The sequence below is a fragment of the Rhea americana genome, unplaced genomic scaffold, assembly GCF_003343005.1.
Source record: "Rhea americana isolate MKP2758 unplaced genomic scaffold, rheAme1 scaffold_518, whole genome shotgun sequence".
NCBI lineage: Eukaryota > Metazoa > Chordata > Aves > Rheiformes > Rheidae > Rhea > Rhea americana.
In genome coordinates, this window is record NW_028186666.1 from 112,734 (window position 1) to 132,816 (window position 20,083).

Consider the following 20,083-nt stretch of genomic DNA (forward strand, 5'->3'; position numbering starts at 1 on the left):
AATCCTGTATTTCAAAATGACAAGGATTTGGGCTTTTAACTAAAATAAATAAAGTCATCCTGATTAACACTAGACCTGAACACTACAAATGCTTGTATAAATTTTTAGTTTTGAGCAAATGAATGGCACTTTTTAGTCAGTGGAATAAATTACATAAGTAAAGTTATATACCCACAAGGAATTTAAGTAAAGTTTATTTTGCAGTGTCTTGGTTTTCTGTTGATATATCTGTAAAATGAAACAAGATGTTCTACAAGCAGTGGCATTTAACAAAGTGCATTTGGAGATCTGTGCACTGCACACGTAATCTGACTTTGCACTGCTTCTCATTTTCATATTTATGAAAATTCAGCCTGCATGAAGTCAATTATCTTAAGATATAATTAAAGTTATTTCAATTAGTGGTTCAAATCATCTTGACTGAAGTCTCTCCTCTCCTCTCAAATTTAACTTACAACAGGCACCAGCTACACTGCCCACAGTAAGACCCAGAGGAGATGCTTCACTCTGCCCCTTGCTCCCCATGCTGGTGCCTGCCTAGCTGTGCGCTAGCTGTGTTTCTTACAAAATGGAAATTTCCCCTTGTTTGAGGGGAAAATCTTGGCTGCTCCTTTCGGGCAGCTTTGTGTCTGCTTTGTGCAGCTGGAGCCAAGACTGAGGTCTGAACCTAGTAAGTACTGTGGGTTTCACAGTGGATTAGTAGTCTAATTCATGCTGTTGGTAATGTTTGAAAGGAGTGTACGGTGTTAGATTTTTCAAAAGCAATGGAAATCCACAACATCCAGTACTCCAGGCAATATTAATGGGTGTGAGTTTCAAACTTCAGAGAAGTCAGCTCATGAAGGGTGTGCTTGCTTTTCCTTTACTTGGCATGCTGGGCCCGCTACTGCCGTCTGACTGCAATGGGAATTACATGCCCAGTTCAAGGAAAAGTGTTTGGCTCAAAGTATGTATTTCTTAAGGGAATAAGAAATTTTCTAAGAGATTTTACTGGTTATTTAAATTATTTTGCAACTAGTTATTTAACTGCTGTGCTAGAATTTCTGCAGGCAGTAATTATTGTTCCATTTTTTTTCTATTAGACAGTCCTGAACTGAGCCATGAAAATTGCTTTGAAATCACAGCAGATAAAGAGGAAACTTTTGAACATCATTTACTTTAGGATGTTCCAAACCAAAGCTATCCTCCAACCCCAAAAAGATGTCCAGCCCTGCCAAGTGCTTAATCATTGAAATGAAGAAAGAGACCACAAAACTGAATGAAAAGATGATCGAAACAACTTTCCTACTCTGAAAAAGCCTTTTTTTTTGGAGGTACTGTCAGAAGAAGAGGGTGTCAAGGGGATGGGGAAGGGGATAAACTCTTTTCAGTTGTCCCCTGTGACAGGACAAGAGGCAATGGGCAGAAATTGAGGCACAGGAAGTTCCGCTGACCCTGAAAGGGAATTTCTTCCCTGTGAGAGCGATGGAGCCCTGGAACTGGTTGCCCAGAGAGGTTGTGGAGTCTCCTTCTCCGGAGATCTTTAAGGCCCACCTAGATGCAACCCTGTCTAACATGTTCTAGGTGACCCTGCTTGAGCAGGGAGGTTGGACTAGATGATCTCCAGAGGTCCCTTCCAACCTGACTGATTCAATGATTCTATGAAGAAAAGGAGGGAATGGCAAAGAACCTTAATACATCACTGATGTATCTAAGTGGAGGTAACACACAGAGGCCACGTGTTTGAAAAAGGAACAATGTTAGAATTTGTTCTTACTAGGAAAGAACTCACACTAGTATTTGAATTTCAAAAAGTAAGACTTTACTAACATACTAAAATAATTTTCCAAGCAAGAATCTTCTCAAGGGTATCACTGTAACATAACTGTAACATAATATTCAAGAACTTATGCTTCAAGCACTTACAGATAGTTTTTAAAAACATTTACAAAGTACACAATGATTGTGTATTTATAGCACAGTAGTGCCAAAGGCCTTAGTCAAGATCAGGTGCCACTGAGCTAGACAGTATGTAAACACTGACCAACAAAGTCCTTCATCCAATGAGTTTGTATCTGGGCTGGGACAGAAAGTATGTTTTAAAACTCTAATGTAATCTAACAAATGTAACTACTGGTGAAAGGACAAATATATACCTAAAATGCACATATATCAAAGCCTGGCAAATTAAGAGTTCAAATCTAGTCTGAAACATGAAAAAGACACTTAAGAGTAAAACAGAATTATCTGATTAGGAAAGCTAGCTGGGAACAAAACTTAGTATTAGTAAATCTTGTTAAATATTTATTTTGAAATATAAAATTATCTTTCCTTGCCCTAAAGTAACTAGCTATGAATGTTTTGTCAGCATCAGAACAGAAATGGTCTTGACAAGGGATGTGAAATAGGGGAGCCAGTAGAAAATGGTTTTAAGGGACTATATAGCATGCTATAGAAGCTAATGTTAACAGCAAGATTTTGCTGGTCACTGATGCTGCTAAATATAACAGCACAGTTCTCAGCAAAGGTGCATGTAGGATCATACTCTCCATTTTCATCACAGTGTTTGTTTAATGCATTTGCATTATGTTCACGTAATTTATTAGTTCGTATAAATTCATATTATTCATATAAATATTAAATTCATTGAGACACATTCTTTGCACTCTCTGGACATGATTCAATGATCACATAGACATCGAATCTTAGCTATATACCCTATAGTCCCACACATCCCTATTTCCAATACCTGTGCTTGTTTCTGCCTTTCCTGTGCAGCTGATTCTGCCTTTCAGCCCTCCCTCAGCCAACACTGGGGCAATTCCCTGGAGAGGAAGGACATGGTTTGAAGGAAAGACATTGGCATGGCAACAGCAAATATGGGAAAGGGAAAAAGTGCATTATTGAATTTTGCTGCTCTAAGAATGAGGGGTTAAAGCAGGACTAAGTAGTTTCTGCAACAGTAAGAGAGGGATCAAGAGAAAGCACAGAATGGAGATAGAAGATCTCTGCACCTTGTTTCTTATTAGCAGGATGATTTATCACATTTATCGATTTTTCTTAAATAATATTTAAATTATTTCTTTTGCATCTTGCAGCTTGTCCTCACTGTCATATGCATTGTATTAAGGTTCACAGAGTTCTATTTAGTAGTATTTCTTTACTTCAGAACTGGGAGTTTGCTTTTCTACAGAAAGAGTTTTGCTATTTTGAGTGTGAAAAAACGTGTATGACTGTTCCCTGTAGGCTCCACTCTTAAAAAGAGGTAAGACAAAACCCTGGATGTCTCCCCAGTCCAGTGCTTGAGTCTTGTGAATTTTTTTTTTTTTTTTTTTAAGTTTTTTGGTCAAATAGATTCAGTGAAGCCTCAATTAGGTGTTCTTAGCAAGACACAGAGAGAACTATTAGACTACTCTGAACAGGAATATCACAATAAGTTCAAAGATATGTATTACGAAATATACACAGCCCACCATGCTGACAAATACTGAAGTAGATGTGTTGCAAATGAGATTGCCTTTGGATGTATCTGAGGCAAGGTTTTTAGGGAGCAGGAATAGCTTTCAGAAGATGAGCTGATATAGTCAGAAAAACAGGCAAGCTCCAGGTACATAACTAGCTCTTCATGTCCTTACATCTCACTGTTTCCTTGTGCTCCACTGTCTGTTTCTATTCATTATTTCTGGTCAGGTAAAAGCTTTGGGCCATTTCAGTTCTGTATTTAGGCAATGCCTAGCACCTCAGTTGCCAAAGAATGTCACTTCTCTGTGCTACAGTTACATCAAGATTCATGAATAACAATAATGAGGACGCATGTGTCTCAGTTACAACTGCAGGTCAGTGAGGCTTTCTTCATAGCATGTTGGACATAAATTGTAACTAGAGCAGGTCAAAAATAATAACCAAACATTTAGAAATCATCATTCTTAATTTACATGCTATTAAAATATTCTGCTCACCTCAAACAACAGACGATTCATTTGAGAAAACTAATGATTTATTTATAAATATTCAAAGTGCAAAACTGCACAGAGATCTCAGAGCAATACAGTGAAATAATCAGTGTGTTATAAAAACCTCCACCGACACCAGCAGAAGATAAAGTACGCAGCAGAAGAATAAATACAACAGAAAGAATATCCTGAGCCTTAGAAGGACGTGGGTAAAAGAGTTTGTTTGGCCTCCTCCATTTCTGCCTTAAGTAAATCACTTGAATAGTTCTTTTTAAAATAGCCATTGGCCTCATTTGTAACACTATCAAATGCCATGAATCTTCCAAAGGGCCTTCCTTCGCTTCCCTACTTCACATCTTTTTCCCACGAATATCTATTTAAGCCTGAATTTGTTTTTAGGAATAGCAACCAATAAACAGAAGCATGGTAACACTAGCAACGGGAAAGAAATGTTACCAAATTAGAGTATGAAAAATGAAGGAAAACCAAACCTTTTCAATAATGACTAAGTAGGCCTACAAGTTCTAGAACTGCTGCAGAAACCCTATTAATCCAAGGATTGCTTTTCACCTGTAGGATACACTTTCACAGCCAAAGTTGTCGCTAATGATTACTCTAATATAATAATGCTTTGTGGGTGCTCTCCCCATATACATTCATAATTGTATCATTCCAGCAGGCATTTTATAATTAAATAACAAATCTTTATTTGTGGAGTATTTCAGCAGTTGTTGGAGTGATTCAGATACTCTCTACATTCTCCTTATGGGGCCTATCCTTCAAATATTAACCATGCTCAGCTTGGCTTCAGCAGTGAGTTGTGACATGTTTCTCCAGCTGCACTTGATGCAACCAATGTAAAGGGAGCTACCAGGGAAGCAGTAAAGACCTCCGACTCAGCACCCTCCTGCTTGACAGCTGCAGAAGCATCTCTGCATCTCTCATCAACAACAGCAGGATGGTACCACCCTGTGCCCTGGCCCACTGAGTTCTTACTAGGTTTAACTCCAGCCCATCATCAGAGCCTTTACCAACCTCTACTTTTTCTTGCCTGGGGGGAATTTTCCAGCAGCTATTTCAGCTGGAAACTATCCACTTTTCTGCACCAGGAGAGGCAGAAAGTGGTTAGGGAGAAATAGCCCCAAACATGATACAAGGCTTCCTATTTCCCACATGCCCTTGTAGCTTTGCCAGTATCCCTAAATTGGAGAGTACGGGGTCTCAGAATCACCACAAGAGCAAGCCACGCTCTCTTTCATCAGAAGCCAGATTGTGTTTCTGTTTCCTCTACTTCTAAGCAGCTGGAGGAGTTCCTATTAACATCCGTAATTCTGCTACCTAAGAAGTCTCCAGCCCTCATGGACTGGCACAATGAGGCTTTTCACAGATACTCAGATTGCCTCCAGAGCCTGTCCCTTCTTTATTTATAGGAAAGTCCTTTGGTTTAGTCTGAGGAGTTCTGCAGATGGCCAGGGCTCTAGTTAAAGCATTTTATGAAAGAATATATGTTGTACTGCATCCTCAAAATGGCCTGATTTCTGATTTGTTTAGTCTTCCCTGAAAATTAACTCCTCAGTCACAATTCCTTTAACTGCACATGCTTCATCTTCAGTAACATCTGCCTTTTTTGACTTTGTGATCCACATCTGAAGAGCTCGATTATTTAGGATTTGTAGAGCCACAGTGTAGGTACCTTACAAAGCCAGGTAGGTCACCTAAACAGGCAGCTCTATGATACAGCTGAGAAAAAGGGTAGCTGCTAGTTAAATGGACACTGTCCTTTCTCATTTGCACATTAACACTGAGTCTGTTGTTCTAATACTGTTGTTCAGCTGACTATAGTAAACTGTTTTAGCTCCCTAAATGGGCACAAAGAGAAGCAGGGGGAGAGCAAGGCCAAGGGCAAAGAACAAAAAAGGAATGTCCTTTTTAGCCAGCAGCAAGCCTTGTCAACTGTAATGTAAAACTGCACCATGGAAGTATGATGAGAGCCAAAAGAGAAACCAAAGCAGATGGTTGAACAGACTAATGCAACAAAAACAGTGGAGGTGACCTCAGACCTTCCCCCCCCCCTTTTTTTTTTGTATTGTTTTCAGACCAAAGAAAAGGCTTTAGTTACCTATACATGGGTATTTAGCCCTATTTCAGCCATCCAAGAAGAGCTGAGCATGAGAATGATGAGACACTGCACCTGTAGGGACCCAAGCCCTTCTGGCAGAGCATCTGACAAGTATTTGGTAGGCAGGCTACTCCAGGCCCTCTCAGATGGCACCAGATGACCAAGTTTAGACAGCAGAATCCTACCTGAAGCTTCAGATACCAACCTGGAGTTGTCAAACACCTAGATAGCCCAAGACAGATCAAAATTTCCTGGCAAACACAGGAAGGCACACTGCCTCCATCCATCTGGTTGCTGCTGTAGGCAAGCAGAGATAACGGGCAATATTATCAGCTGATAGAATGCTCATATTTTTGTTAAAGATTATGAAATAGTTTCCCTCTAATTCTACAGACAAGGCAGAAACCTATTATTTCTTTGATCTGGAATACGTCTTTTCATTCTGTCTATATATCTGTAGGTAATGGGGCCAGCAACTTTCTGTAATATTATCATGCTCCACTTTCACAAATTTTTGAGATAAAAATATAAATACAATCAGACCCCCCACCATGTGCAGATAGCAAATGAATAAAATAGCACTGAATCCATGTCACACACCTCAATTAGCTATAGTTGGTATGCATAAGGATAATACCATTTTAAACCAAAAATAACAATGGATTATTTGGGTGGTAGAGCAAGAAAAGGTGTTTGTAACAGTAATGTTAATGTTGAGAGGGCCTAAGCTCCTAAGGAGCTAGATTTGAAGAGATGAGGTAGATTTTTATTGGACCAACTTACACATCAGAAAAGATGGACAAGTTTCCAAGCACTGGAACTCAAGAAGCAGATGATTTCATGACAGAATAACATTTGGTAAAAAATGCTAGCAGCAGCAGTATGAAAATGAGGAGTGAAAGCATTATGGAATAAATCATTCAAAGATTCTCATCAAACAAAAAAATCTTGCGTTATCATGATGGGATAACTTAAAACATTTCTGGAATTTGGCCATCCACGTAGACGTATGATGAAACTAACACTTCTTAAAAACACGCCCAGCTATCATGCTAGGATGAATTGCTAGCATGGTTTCTAGTTTTAAATCACAATGTAGATGCAAAGAACTCTAGCACTAAGAATGCTTCCCTTTAGTGAAATGTCACTGATGTTTCACCTTATGAAAGCCAATTTCCTATTTTCTTTACGTATACTTTTATACTTCATATCTTATTTGATGGCACTAACAGAATTATGTTAGTGCCATCAAATAAGATATGAAGTATAGAAGTACTACCCTTTCTCAGCAAATTAAAGTGGCAGATTTCTTTTGTACAATGACTAAACACTTATATATGGATTGTGTTGTATATATAAACTGTTAGACTAGACAAAAATAAAGTTAAATGCTAATTTACTTGGAAGAAATACCTTTAAATCAGAGGCACAGTAACATATAGTGCCATTATTTACTTAGTTTGTGGATTAGACGTCATTCTCAAACTGAGGTTAGGCTGGGTGGCATGATATTGCAAGTGCTTAAACCATGAGAACAGCATTCTTCATATAGCTGTTTGCAGCTAACACAGTGGGTGGGATTCCCAAAGGAAACCAGCAAATACCATTACCATATGTTAAAATGTCAGTTTAAAGCCCTTAAACATACAATCATTGATAGGAATCTGCTAGAAGAACTAAAACACTCCAGAAGCAATTGTTATAATGACAAAAGCTGCACAGCAGTAAGCATCAAATGTTAATATAATCAATAAAGAAAATAAGTGCAAAAGGCTTTATAAGAACGGGAGGGGGGGGAATAAAGGTACACTGAAGAATGCAAACAACTACCATGCAAGGTACTTAGGCAAATTAAATACTATTTTTTATACAGAGATAGCAGAATTTTACCATATTGCTCCCTCCTTATCTTTATAGATTGGACATTCACAGAATGCAGAATGTTTTATCTAAAAGTGCTGAATTCCTTAAAATATCAGATCTTTGATCTCTCTGGCTTCAAGTGACAACAACAGACCTCAGGAGACAACAGTTAAATGTCATTAGCCATGGCAAACTTGCAATAACAAATATACAGTGTATTGCAGTTCTGAATGATTCAAAAAATTATGCATGTGTGAGGCTTGTTGTAAGACCTGGTGTGAATCTTACAGAATCAAGTTGTTTCAATGGTGACAAATTAAATTTCTATAAAGAAGAGCATGCAAAAAGAYGTTTTGCTCATTATGAGGTTAAACAAAATGCTGTATATCTGTGTTCAAGGTGCCATTTATGGATATTATTTAGTCTAGACTCTTGAGAAGGTTTTCCTGGGAGTACAGTATTTAGATAAGTTGCAGAGCATATATAAAAACAGTACTTCATCTTCACAGCTATGGCACATGCTTTTAGGCAGTGTCCTTGACAATTAGGCATGTGAAAAGTACATAGATGTAGGTGTCACACACCACAGCAATGCACTTTCTGCACACACACACTTGAACACCAACTGCGTTGGACTGTAAGGAAGACAAACCTCCTCCATTGCTCTGTACTTGGTAAGATATTTCAGGATCGTGGCAGGGGCTAGGAGGAAGAAACAAGGAGACACAGAGCATTAGAAAAGGTAAGATCAATTGTATAACCATATAATTGCTTACACATGGTTATACAATTGATCTTAAGCCCTTGATCAAGGGCATATAACCGTAACACCCTTTATTTGACAACAGAAAGTAGGGAGTAGAATCTGCTGGTCATTAACCAAAAGGCACCCACACTCAGAGAATGAGATGTTTTTCAGTGCAACAAAAGAGAAGGAGGGCTATATGCCAGGAACAAACATCCCCCTGGGAAAAAAAGCAGATTTGGAAACCTGGGAAAGCTATATTTGATTGCAAACAGGGCTAAAATCCTTGGTGAACATGAGACAACATCCACAAGTCACAAGATAAGATAAACAATTTCCCATAAATAGTCCCATGTTAACTGAGTCTGGTTCATTTTAGTCCCATGGGGTGGCTCTTTGCTTCTGTGCAATGCAGGATATGCCTAAAGCTTTGAGTGATTCCCAAACTTTGTGCCAATATTCTTAATACACGGGCAGCCTTCAGAMCCCCTTGGGCCGTACAGTCCTAAATCTTGGGGAATCATGCAGGTATCAGCCTTGCACTTTAAACTACACTCGGGTCCTTTCTCCTGTRAAGTGACTGGAAAATGTGAACTGGTCAGTAAGGCTAGAAGCCTTATCCTGATTGCTCTCTTGCCCTTCTCTGCAGCTTTCTGGGGCTGTCCACGCTAACTGTGAAACTGCTGGATTGTAAGAGGCCCCTTTAAACTCCTATGTCATCTGCTTCCTGCAGCTGAGGACGTCCACTAGCCAGCAATCAGATGACCTCTGGGCAAAACCAGGAGTAAATCAACATGATAAAAATTAATGCAAGCCATGCAAATGAAAGCATAATTTCAATGGAGAATTCTCCCACTGACTTTGCTAAGAGCAGGATCATACAAAAAATTAAAGTGACAAAAAGCGCATTAGGGTTTTAATCTCACCTCTCACACTAGCCTGCCTGGAAAGCTCTCCTCAAACATGATAAGCAAGCCACAGCATTTGTTTCACATTGCAAACCCCTGACAGAAATACACTTCTGCCACCTAACAGAGAAATAGTGGAACGATTCAGTAATCTAAGCATTCAGATGCAGTGCAGCTCCTAAAATGAGGAGTCACATCATTCGGCCTGCCTCTCCTCTCTACTCTGTTCTCCTTTTTACATAGGAAATGATTGTATCTGTGGATGAGGCCGCTGACTGTAAACTACTTCAATTCTTTCAGAAAGCTTCTCTGCACCTGTAGAATAATAATTTTGGTTTTAACAAACAGTATCAAAATGGCTACATCAATCTTTGGAAAGACAAAGAAAGAAATGGAAAAGAGAGGATCCCGCCACAGAAATTAAGATTGTATCAAAGAGGTACAGTATGTGGATTTGTATGCATATTCAGAGCCTGAGCTTTCCAGAAGCTGGCCCAGCCAGTACTGACCTTCAAGTACCCTTTGGGAGGGCAGCATTGGACCATGCCATTGCCAGGGCAGGGCACCATTTGCCTACTCACCTACCGCTTCTCAGGCAGACTGGGCTCTGCTGCACCATGAGTCCTTTCACTAGGCTCTTAAATAGCAGTCAGTATTTTAGGGCTCCAGACTCATTTTGATCTGCAATAGCCACATTAGTCATAAAATGGACACTGCTACTTAATAAAATGCATGAAAAAGAAGCAATGTGGAATGCTGTTTCACTCCTGAAGATTACTATAAATAAAATGAGAAGTGAAATCAAATCTACATTTCATCTGGATAATTGAAGAATATAAATTTGTTATTGTTACCTTTCAGCTCAGGTATCCCTCTAAATAGCATCTGTTTAGGCATACTGGTAACACATGCTAAGAAGCACTCTGTTTGAAAAGTCTTTCTGTTATTGATAATTCACTCCTGTCTGGATGGTTCTCTTTCAAACTTGTTTGATAACAAGTTTCTATGATTCTACAAACAACATTCATCTTGGAAATAAAAATAAATTATCTAAACATGTGTATTAGAATTTCTTATTCCAGAGTATTTTGTCAAGTACAGGCTCAAATAGAGAATGCAGTAAAAAGTGACCTGAAATAATTCTTTTTTTTTTAACATAGAAAAAGTGCCTCTTTTTTTTTTTAGGAAAAATAATGCCTTTTCCAAAATAAATCATGTCCTGCTCAAGCTTCTTAGGCAAACTGGGCCTTTATTTTTCAAACACTCAAAAATTAAAAGCTATACGTGCTTATATACAATTACATATACACCTATCTTTGCATGTCTAAAATTACCAGAACACTCAGTAATTTAAATGATTTGGTGGCATCTGAGAAGGGCTTTCCAAAGAGTTTACAGCCTATGTCTCTTCCTCTGCAGAGGCTGACTGCTTAGGCATATTTTTGCCATATATATTATCCATATATATTTATTTCCCTTCCCTTCCCATCACATACTATTCAGATGCCTCTTATATGACATTCCTGACATATCAAAAAAATACTGTTGTCTCACTCTTGCACCAGGAACCCTGCAAAATCCTATCCTCATTAAGAAGCTTAATGAAGCTTTCTTTCCTAGAACTATTTGGTTTGAAAATCAATAGAGGGAGGTGAAGTTCAGGCACAATAATTACAAGTGTGTAACTACTGTGCAGATCCTACAACTTTATTTATACAGGCAAGTTTATGTGGCTATTCAAAACTTTCAGTGATAAAAAAAAATCTACTTACACAGAGTCAGCTGTGGGAATTTATTTCGATAAACATTGGCGACAGCAGAAGAGCTAATTACAGGTATCCTCAAAAGTACATTCCATATTGCTATCTTGCTAAGGGAAATCAGCTATCTTTTTAAGAGCGAATCGAGTTACACTGAGTTTACTTAGATTTTTACATAGAAGACATGCAAGTTTTCAAATTCCATGCTTTTCTCTCCTACTTTTTTTTATTTGGACATATATAATTAGCTATAGCAAAATAAGCTGGAAAAATACTATCTTTTTTTGTAACTCTCTCAATTCCTCTTTTGTAGGTAGTTGCAGGTCTCCAAGAAGAAATAAGATCAACAAAACAATAGACTGGATTATGGTCTACTGAAGTGTCTGTAAGGGACACTGTTCATTTTAAACTGTCAGGACATCATTGCCTGCTGTTTGTCACCAGAACTTTTAAAAAGTAATTACCAAAGTAATGAGCGGTGTATACCAGAGCAGGTCACTGTAAATGTTAATACAGTAGTGGTCAGGGATGCTGATACAGAAAGATGCTTCAAAATGCACAGGTTTACAGTCAGCTCAGCTCCCAATGTCTCCCTCCAGAGGTATCAGCTCAGTCCATAAAAGCAGTTTAACTGCTTTAATTATACCAGAATATAGTAAGCATCTGGGAAACAGTAATACCACTACCGTAAAGCAGTAACAGAAAGGGAAACAACATACACTCTAAGGCATACACACCCCCCAGCATGACAGTTAAGACTACCTTAGTTTAGTAATTTTGGTTAAAAAGCCACATTCTGAGGTTGTTTACATTACATTCTAGGCCCATTTCTGGTTATCAAGACAACAGTCTGTCAAGGGCACAGCTGCTTAGTCCCACATATGACCGAAACAGGTAATTCCAGATGAATGTTACTCACTGTTTCTAAGATGCTCTTTGTGGAGAATGTGGGTGCCACCCTCCACCTTAAGATCTCCTGATACATTCTCTGCAGAGCCCAATGTATAATATGAGCTCTTGGAAATGCTACTCAATCCCTTTGAGACAACACACCAAAGAAAGCAAATAAAAAAGGCACAGAAAAAGAACTTCTAACCACATAAGAACTGCTTTCAGAGCATTTTAATTACAGTTCTGAGATGCTCAATCCCACCCCATTCCTATCTATTTCCTAACACTCTAAGCTTTATTTATATTTCAACTGAATACAGTCATCCTACCTTCTTTGTCATACAAGTCCTTCTTCATGTGTTAATGACTGAGCTCTCCCCTTAACAACTTTATAAAGTTCAGAAACTTTTATTTCATACATGACGTTTCTCTATCCTATATATTGGGAAGCATCAACTTTCTCCTCTTAATTTCTTTGGTCCACAGATTCATACCATAAAATTCTTGCCCTATCACAGAACCACAGAATGGCTGAGGTTGGAAGGGACCTACCTAATATTCTTTTTCGTATAAAAAATATTTTGCTTGGGGGGCTCAGCAGGTAGAAATTTCAGAGCAACTGGATCCAGTTTCTTTCAGTATCTCTTCTTTACTGATGTGTCAAATACATTTTGGGGCAGGTCAGATGAATGAATGCAGTACAACAGGTTGGGCATGTCTCAGTTTGTTTTCAGCCACAGAGTACTATAGGATTTGTTACCTGGCATAGATGCATTCTGCACTGTCGTAGTTCTGTCAAAACACAGATTGTCAAAACCTTGGCTACTAGGCTAACTAAATAAAAATTGAAGCTACATATAGCCAAGTTACCAGAGAAATTAGCTATCCTCATAGCGAAGAAAAGCATTCTGCAAAATAAACACAAATAATCTAAAAGATGATAGCAGTCACATTAATTACATAAATCAATTATTCGTGTGCTGAAGATAATAACAACAGGATTTGGAAAATACTCAATAAATTGAATTTCTGAACTATGTTGGTTCTTCACAATTCCTCATTCACAGGGAGCCACAGATGTAGGGCAAGGAATAATTAGTCACTGCCAGTAAGCAAACGCTGTTCAGAAGAGAGACCATTAACATCTATGTAAACACAGAAGTAAAAGATTTTTACCTGTAGCTATTGGGTTAACAGAAAATAGCACTGGATGAAGATGAGAGCAATCAGTCACCTTACTTTCTCTCAACTCTGCGGACAAATATCATCTGTTAATGCTACAGCTCCCAGGTACCATTTTAAAGGAAGTCTCTTAACAAATTACAGAGGGCTAGCCTTGTAGAGGAATGGTCTTCCAATAATCAATGCTCTAACAGGACTTTGGCTTTCAATAAGCTCAGGCCAGACACAGGTGCCCATTTCTTATAGGAAAATAACTACACATATTTATTAAAAAATATTGCATTTTCTTGGCCTTTATGAAGACAAAAATTACAGTATCTAAAACTAAGCATCTGTTTAGATCTTTGCACAAATTTTGTTTAGCTCTCAATATTGATGTCAGTAAAATGTACATGGCAGCAAATCCACGTATCCGGTGGGTGTCCTGGCATGTGTGGTGACATGTAGTTCTTTCATCTCAGTATGTTTAGGAACAAAAATCTAAGCATAGAGAAAATATATAATCATTTGAGGTTTACAAGCAGATCTATCCAGGATCCGTAAGCTTGAGATAAGCTTAAACATAAGGAAAAATACTAAATATAAGTAAAAATCTTTTAGTCATAAGAAAGAAGTTTTGTTACTGTGTTACGTTTTTACTGTTTTTTTACTTTTTCTTTAAGGGTGGTTGAACAACTGGACCAGCTGCCTTGAGAGGTTGTGGAGTCTCCATCCTTGGAAATACTCAAATCCCAACAGACTCAGCCTTGAGCTACCTACTCTAAGTGATCCTGCTTGAGCAGGGGGTTAGACCAAATGATCTCCAGAGGTCCCTTCCAGTGCCAACTATTTTATGATTCTATGATGTACCAAAACAGTTAACTGATCTATACGGTGCATGTTAGGGACCCCAGAACACATAAGAAATTATCTCATCACAGGAACAGAACTTTTCTGTGAAGAGATGAGGAACTGGAAGCAATCTCAGAGATTAATTTTAGATCCAAGTAATGGGAAATGATTTGGTTTGTTTGTTACATATTTCTTTACAATTCATGATTGAGGAACACATGAGGAAAGCAGTGGGAATGTACAGCCAGGGCCGGGGACAGACAGTACCTTCACAGCTTTCCGCAGCAGCTGTGTTTCTTGATATGCACATAAAAAGCAAGATGTGGGAGCATGAAGGTAAATAACAACAGAGATATGAGATAGGTGAAGCTAAAATATACAGGTCAACCATTAAGCAGGTATTAGCTGGAAAACAGGACTCACTAATGCAATCTATACTTTTCACGATGCACATGGAACTTTGCAAAAAAATAATGAAATGGCAAGAGACAAGGACTGGAAATCCACTGAAGTCACACACTCAGGGAGTAATCTCTTTCCAAGAACTCTATGAACCACTTTAGCTAACACTTAGAAATGAAGCAGATGAGGTCTGAAGGAAAGAGCCTGTAGCACTTCCATCTCAGAAAGAGGGTCACAGTCAGGCAGATGGTGAAGGAGAAGCAGCAATCAAGGAAAATGAAGAAATCTTGAAAGTAAATTCCTCTCCTAAAATTATTAGAGAAAGGAAGACATTTTTGTAATTGCACATTTAAGATCATCTCCAGAAGACCATGCACATTTTCTGTTGTCTTCAAACAAAAAGCTCTTTCCTGATAGGAAAAAAAATCATTCATTCATTCCTATCAGTTTAATGCAAACAAACAAAAAAAATCTCAGTAAAACTTAGGATAACATGCTTTAATCCAAGGCAAGAATTCCCAGAGATTTTAGGCTACAGGACAACCAATTCAACAAATGTTCCACATTCTGCCACTTTTATTTTAGGGCACCAACAGCTGCTGTGACAAATTTTGCTGCTGTGATGTAAGTTACCACTTGACTGCTCTATCCTCTGAGGCACCGTAGCAAAACCAGCACATGGGAAAATGTTCCCAAACTGAAGGCAATCTAGTACACAGTCTTTTAAGACTTTCAGAAACATCCTTCAGTAATAATGCTGTGCTGATTTGAAGTATTCTCAAAAGCAGATGTTCAATCTAATGAGAAGAACTAGCAGAAGGGAAAGTGTGTCCACATCTTGTTACTCCAGTGGAAAGACTCACCAGGGCTCACCTGTCAGAGTCATTAGAGTAAACCTATCTCTCTCAGCAGTTTAAGTAAGTTGCTGTGTTCTGCACAACAGCAAATAATACACAGATCCTTGCTCTGTGTTACCAACTTTGTGGTCAGAGCAGCCGACCTCCCTTCACCACCACAGCAAGACTTCCTAGAGTTTGCTGCAAGGATTGAACTAACATAACAGCAAAACTTTCCTCTTTGCTCATCAAAACCAAGAAAAACAGTTAAGCAATCAATGTTGCAAGGATCTGTTTGGGAGTATGTGTTGTAATACCTTGGAGAAGGAGGCTGAAAAGAATTGGCTAACACTGCTAATAACACTTGGTTGCTGTAGCTCTCAAGTCCTTTAAAAACAACTCTAAGAAACTGCTGATTAGATCAGACACAGACAGTAGATGAGCAGCATGGCAACTGTTGAGAGTGAATTCTGTATAAAGACACATGTATACACATTGACAAAGTTGTCTATGCTCTTGTAAGTACTCTTGGTAATCTTTGTACAAGTGTTAAAAGAATCCAGAAAAAAAGTTACAGTCTATTAAAGATGCCTGCCCTTGCGCAACAGCAAGAAAAAAGAAAGATGCAATTCATGACTGATATGAAATAAGGCAGGAACTGCAGCAATACCATGGTATTATAGCATGATTTTAGGCAACTGTGTGTAGCCCTTTGAAAAAGCAGGTCAAGTTTTTAGCCAGCAAGATTGTCCAGACAAGGACAATGATACTGATTAGAGTTGAAGCAAGCCAAAAGGCTTGGATGAGATATGCTAAGTACTAAGGAGCATTTTGAACATCTGAGAAAAGGGGATCAATCCCTCTTTTTCCACACAGATGCCAAATAAGAACAATTCAAGCATGAAGGAAACTACTTCACCTGTTGGATGGTCAATCTGTGATATTCTCTGTAGGTCACAAAGTCAAAAACTGTAGGTAGAGTTAAAATAGGCTAGAATGTTTTGTAACTAGTAACATTATATGGACTTACACATGCTAATATAAGAGGCATATCTTACTTTCCAGAATTTAAACTAGTCTCCTATGAAAACCAGAGGAATTGTTCTTCATCCTCAATACAGCATTATATGAAAGACCAAAAAAAAAAATCATAGTTTTTTAATATAATTTTCCTCAACACAAGATTCTGATCACTGGAAATAATGGAAAAATAGTCTAATCTGCAGTAACAAATGACGTGTCTCCATGACACATGAAAAGTGACTGAAAAAGAGAGAGCTGCTGAAAGTTTTTAGAAAGCATTAAAATATACTGAAATATTGTCTCAATACTATTCCATCAACAGGTTGTCTTCTTATGGATTTGGTCCCCTTCTTTTATGAAGTAAGGCACAAGTCTGAGTTAAATTATGATCTGCTATTTTCCAGAAGATTCCTGTCTTGTTCAGCACACACACATTGTGCAGTGCTTGCTGGTTAAGCAGCTGTTCAATATTTTATGAGAGCTTCACTTTGAAGTTGGCTCCAGACTTGATTTATTTCATGTTATTTTCTGAATTCATTAGTATTCTACTCGGGAGACTGTCCAATATGACCAGATTACATAAGTATCTATCTGATCACTTCACAAACAAGAATTAATTTATTTCATAGCAACTCATTTTGCAGATGGTGTGCTTCTATTATCCTCATTTTACACGATAGGAAATTGAGGCACAGAAAGATTAACATTAAATATTTCCAGTAAATTTGACTGCTCAGAGACATGCAACAACAAATTTTTCAGAGACTGCTCAAAATACAGGTCTACTGATTTCACCTGTGTCTGTGAAAGTTCTATATTTCTACAAATGAGACTGAAGTTATCAACATGGATGCCACAAAATGAGCGATATGTACATGAGTGATTGCTTATGAAGAATCTATTTTAACTGACTTGCTCCTCATCAGACAGAAGATATGTATTGGCAAAAAAAAAAGCATCCAGTTTTCTAGAGCAGGGTTCATCTGTCTTCATATGAAGCTCTTCTCTTAAAGTTTCTAGCATTATTTGCTGTACATTTTCCAATTTCTTCAACAAACAAGCCAAGTACCTCCAGATAATGACCTCCTCAGGAAAATAACTCATCTGCAGAATGAAATCCTATGGAAAGCAATACTGTGTGAAGTAAAGACTAGAGCATAATGCCTGTATATAAGAATGCCAAATTGTAAAGGCAACAGTAATTCACAAGGTTCACAAGGAAACTATTAAAAACAAAGAAAGAAACAACCTGCTTGATAAAATAAAAATCTTTAATCACAAACATGGTCTGCTCCAGAGCTGAAAGGTATATTCACATCACACCACTCTTGCCATTTCACCTAAAAATAGAAACCAGTACCCCTAATACCTTATCCTTTTCTTTATAGGTGCATGTAAGGAGGGGTTGGGACATATTTGTTGCCAGTAGATTTTATAAATATTTCTTGAGAGCAGGAAAACGGTAAACTTCAAGAATCTTGTGTTCCAGTTGGGGATCCATATCTGCATACACTCAAACACGTTATGATAAAAAAGTAAGGAACAGTTTCACCTAAGGACTGAGTTAAGTTTCTTGCAAAAGAATCTCTTAAGGAAGGGTTTCAGCCTGCAACAGAAGCACTTCTAACCAGGAGCTCTGGTTCTCCCCTATTGCTTTAACGTAAGAAGTTCTTTTTTTGTCAGTGATCAGTGCTCTTTCAGAAACTGAGATTATTTTTACTTTTCATTTTTATTTCTTACAATGCTGAATAGCTGCCACTAATTCATTTTGTAGCTGACATAGCTGTGACCATCTTTTCATCAAAACTTCATCCACAAAATCTACATGAGTATCTACTGTATGTACACACAGGCGTGTGAACAGGCACATAGGCAGAATTATCCAATTTGTATGCAAAGATGTGGGTTTCTAAGGGCAGGTAATTTCCATTACCATACTACAGGTAAAATGTACATTCAAACATGCCCCATTTTTTACTTATTTGTATCTTAAGGAATAATAAGAGCTGAAGTTTCTATAAAAATCATTTGCACCTCTCAGTACTGCTTTTTAATGAACAGCTCTAGAAAGCACAGGGTGCTTTGCATTTGCAATTTGACTACAAGAACTTTCCAAAGAGGTGACAATATAGGCGCTTCCATTTCCTAGAAATTCACCAGCATACCACCTTTCTCTTCTTAACTTCCCCTTGGCTATCAAATTCCTGTGTTTATACATGCCCATGTTTGTGATACCAGACCTTCTCATGTAGCATATAATAAAATATCCTGTCTGAAGTGTTTCATCTTGAATTTCATAGAGCATTGAAGGCACATATCAATCTCTACTGTCTCTTGAGAGCTTATCCTTTATTTCTTCATTCTTTGTATAACACAGTAATTTTTGACTGAAAGCTTAGAATCATTTTTTCATCTTAAATTACAGTGAAAACTGTGGCTAAGAACAATTATATTTACCTTTACGAGAATTTGGTGAGGATGCTCTGGAAAACACTGATATTTTAAAATGTGTCAGGCTGTGCTCGATTTGTACTTCTAACACTGCAGATATACTGTCAAAAAAAACAAAATTATGTTATAGCAAATTAAACATTGCAATGCACACGACAGTTACAGCTGCCCTGCTAAATAAAGCAAAGCCAAGAGGTTAGTCTGAATATACCACTTTTCTCCAAGGACTGCTCATTCTGCTTAACTTGTAGCTGGACCCCGGGCACAGGTTAGGGTATAGCCAGCTCTAGGGCCATTCCCAGTAAGGCCCAGCTTTGCCTCCCCTCCACCCTTCAGCGTCCCCCAGTGACAGCCCAGCAGGCCTGGCRCCCTCAAACACCCCTTGTGCGCCTTCATCCCATGCCCTCCTCCGTGCAACACTTACCTTCAGGATCATGTTATAAACACATTATGATAGGTTGCGATTCGGCCTTCAAATTATTTAAGGGACTTGGAACTGGCAAAAAAAAAAAAGGCACAAAAATGTGTATATTGCGCTTTAGAGCTACCAAGTCAGGACACAGGGGTCCATGAAGATCTACAGCTAACTGCTGCAGAGCGTGCCACAGACCCTGAGAGCGGCCCGCGGCCCTGCTGCATTAAATTAAACACAGCCAAACGAAACTTAGCCGTAGCCACCCGCGATGGTCCTGCTGCCTCGCGCTCAACRGGGCTGCTGCGCCTCGGAACGCCGTTTCTGACGCGTTTTCTGCCGCTTTCAGCAGCCGCCGCGCCGGGCGCCTCTCCACGGCCACGCAGGGCCGTCAGAGCCGCCGGCCGGGGCTCCCCGCGGCCTGCAGCCTCCCCGGCCCGCGGAGGCGCCACGGGCAACGCTGCGGCCCGCCGCGCCCGGCCCCCCCGCTCCGCGCTGGAGGAAACACCTTCAAGCGGCGGCTGCGGGCCGGGGCGGGCGGCAGCTCCCTGCGGCCGGCCCGGGCCGGCTTCCGCCTCGGCCCCGCGCCCTCCCCGGCAATTTAACGGGACTCCGGAAAAAAAACGCCACTTACCAGGAGTGGGGTTCGAACCCACGCGGACATACGTCCATTGGATCTTAAGTCCAACGCCTTAACCACTCGGCCATCCTGGTGCAGATACAGGCAC

General features: G+C 39.1%; 1 long non-coding RNA gene and 1 other non-coding gene across 3 annotated transcripts; both read right to left on the reverse strand.

The window, feature by feature from the left end:
- Nucleotides 1-3,876: 3,876 nt before the first annotated feature.
- LOC146588388 (uncharacterized) lies at nt 3,877-20,077 on the reverse strand. 2 transcript variants are annotated; one of them, XR_014897431.1, is made up of 4 exons: nt 19,990-20,077; nt 19,368-19,439; nt 18,950-19,044; nt 3,877-6,348 (listed from the first exon to the last, which is right to left on the reverse strand). It is a non-coding gene; the product is annotated as an uncharacterized LOC146588388 (long non-coding RNA). The 2 variants fall into 2 exon arrangements; XR_014897430.1 differs by lacking the exon at nt 3,877-6,348 and adding an exon at nt 11,346-14,939.
- TRNAL-UAA (transfer RNA leucine (anticodon UAA)) lies at nt 19,987-20,069 on the reverse strand. Its single transcript has one exon. It is a non-coding gene; the product is annotated as a tRNA-Leu (tRNA).
- Nucleotides 20,078-20,083: the final 6 nt, after the last annotated feature.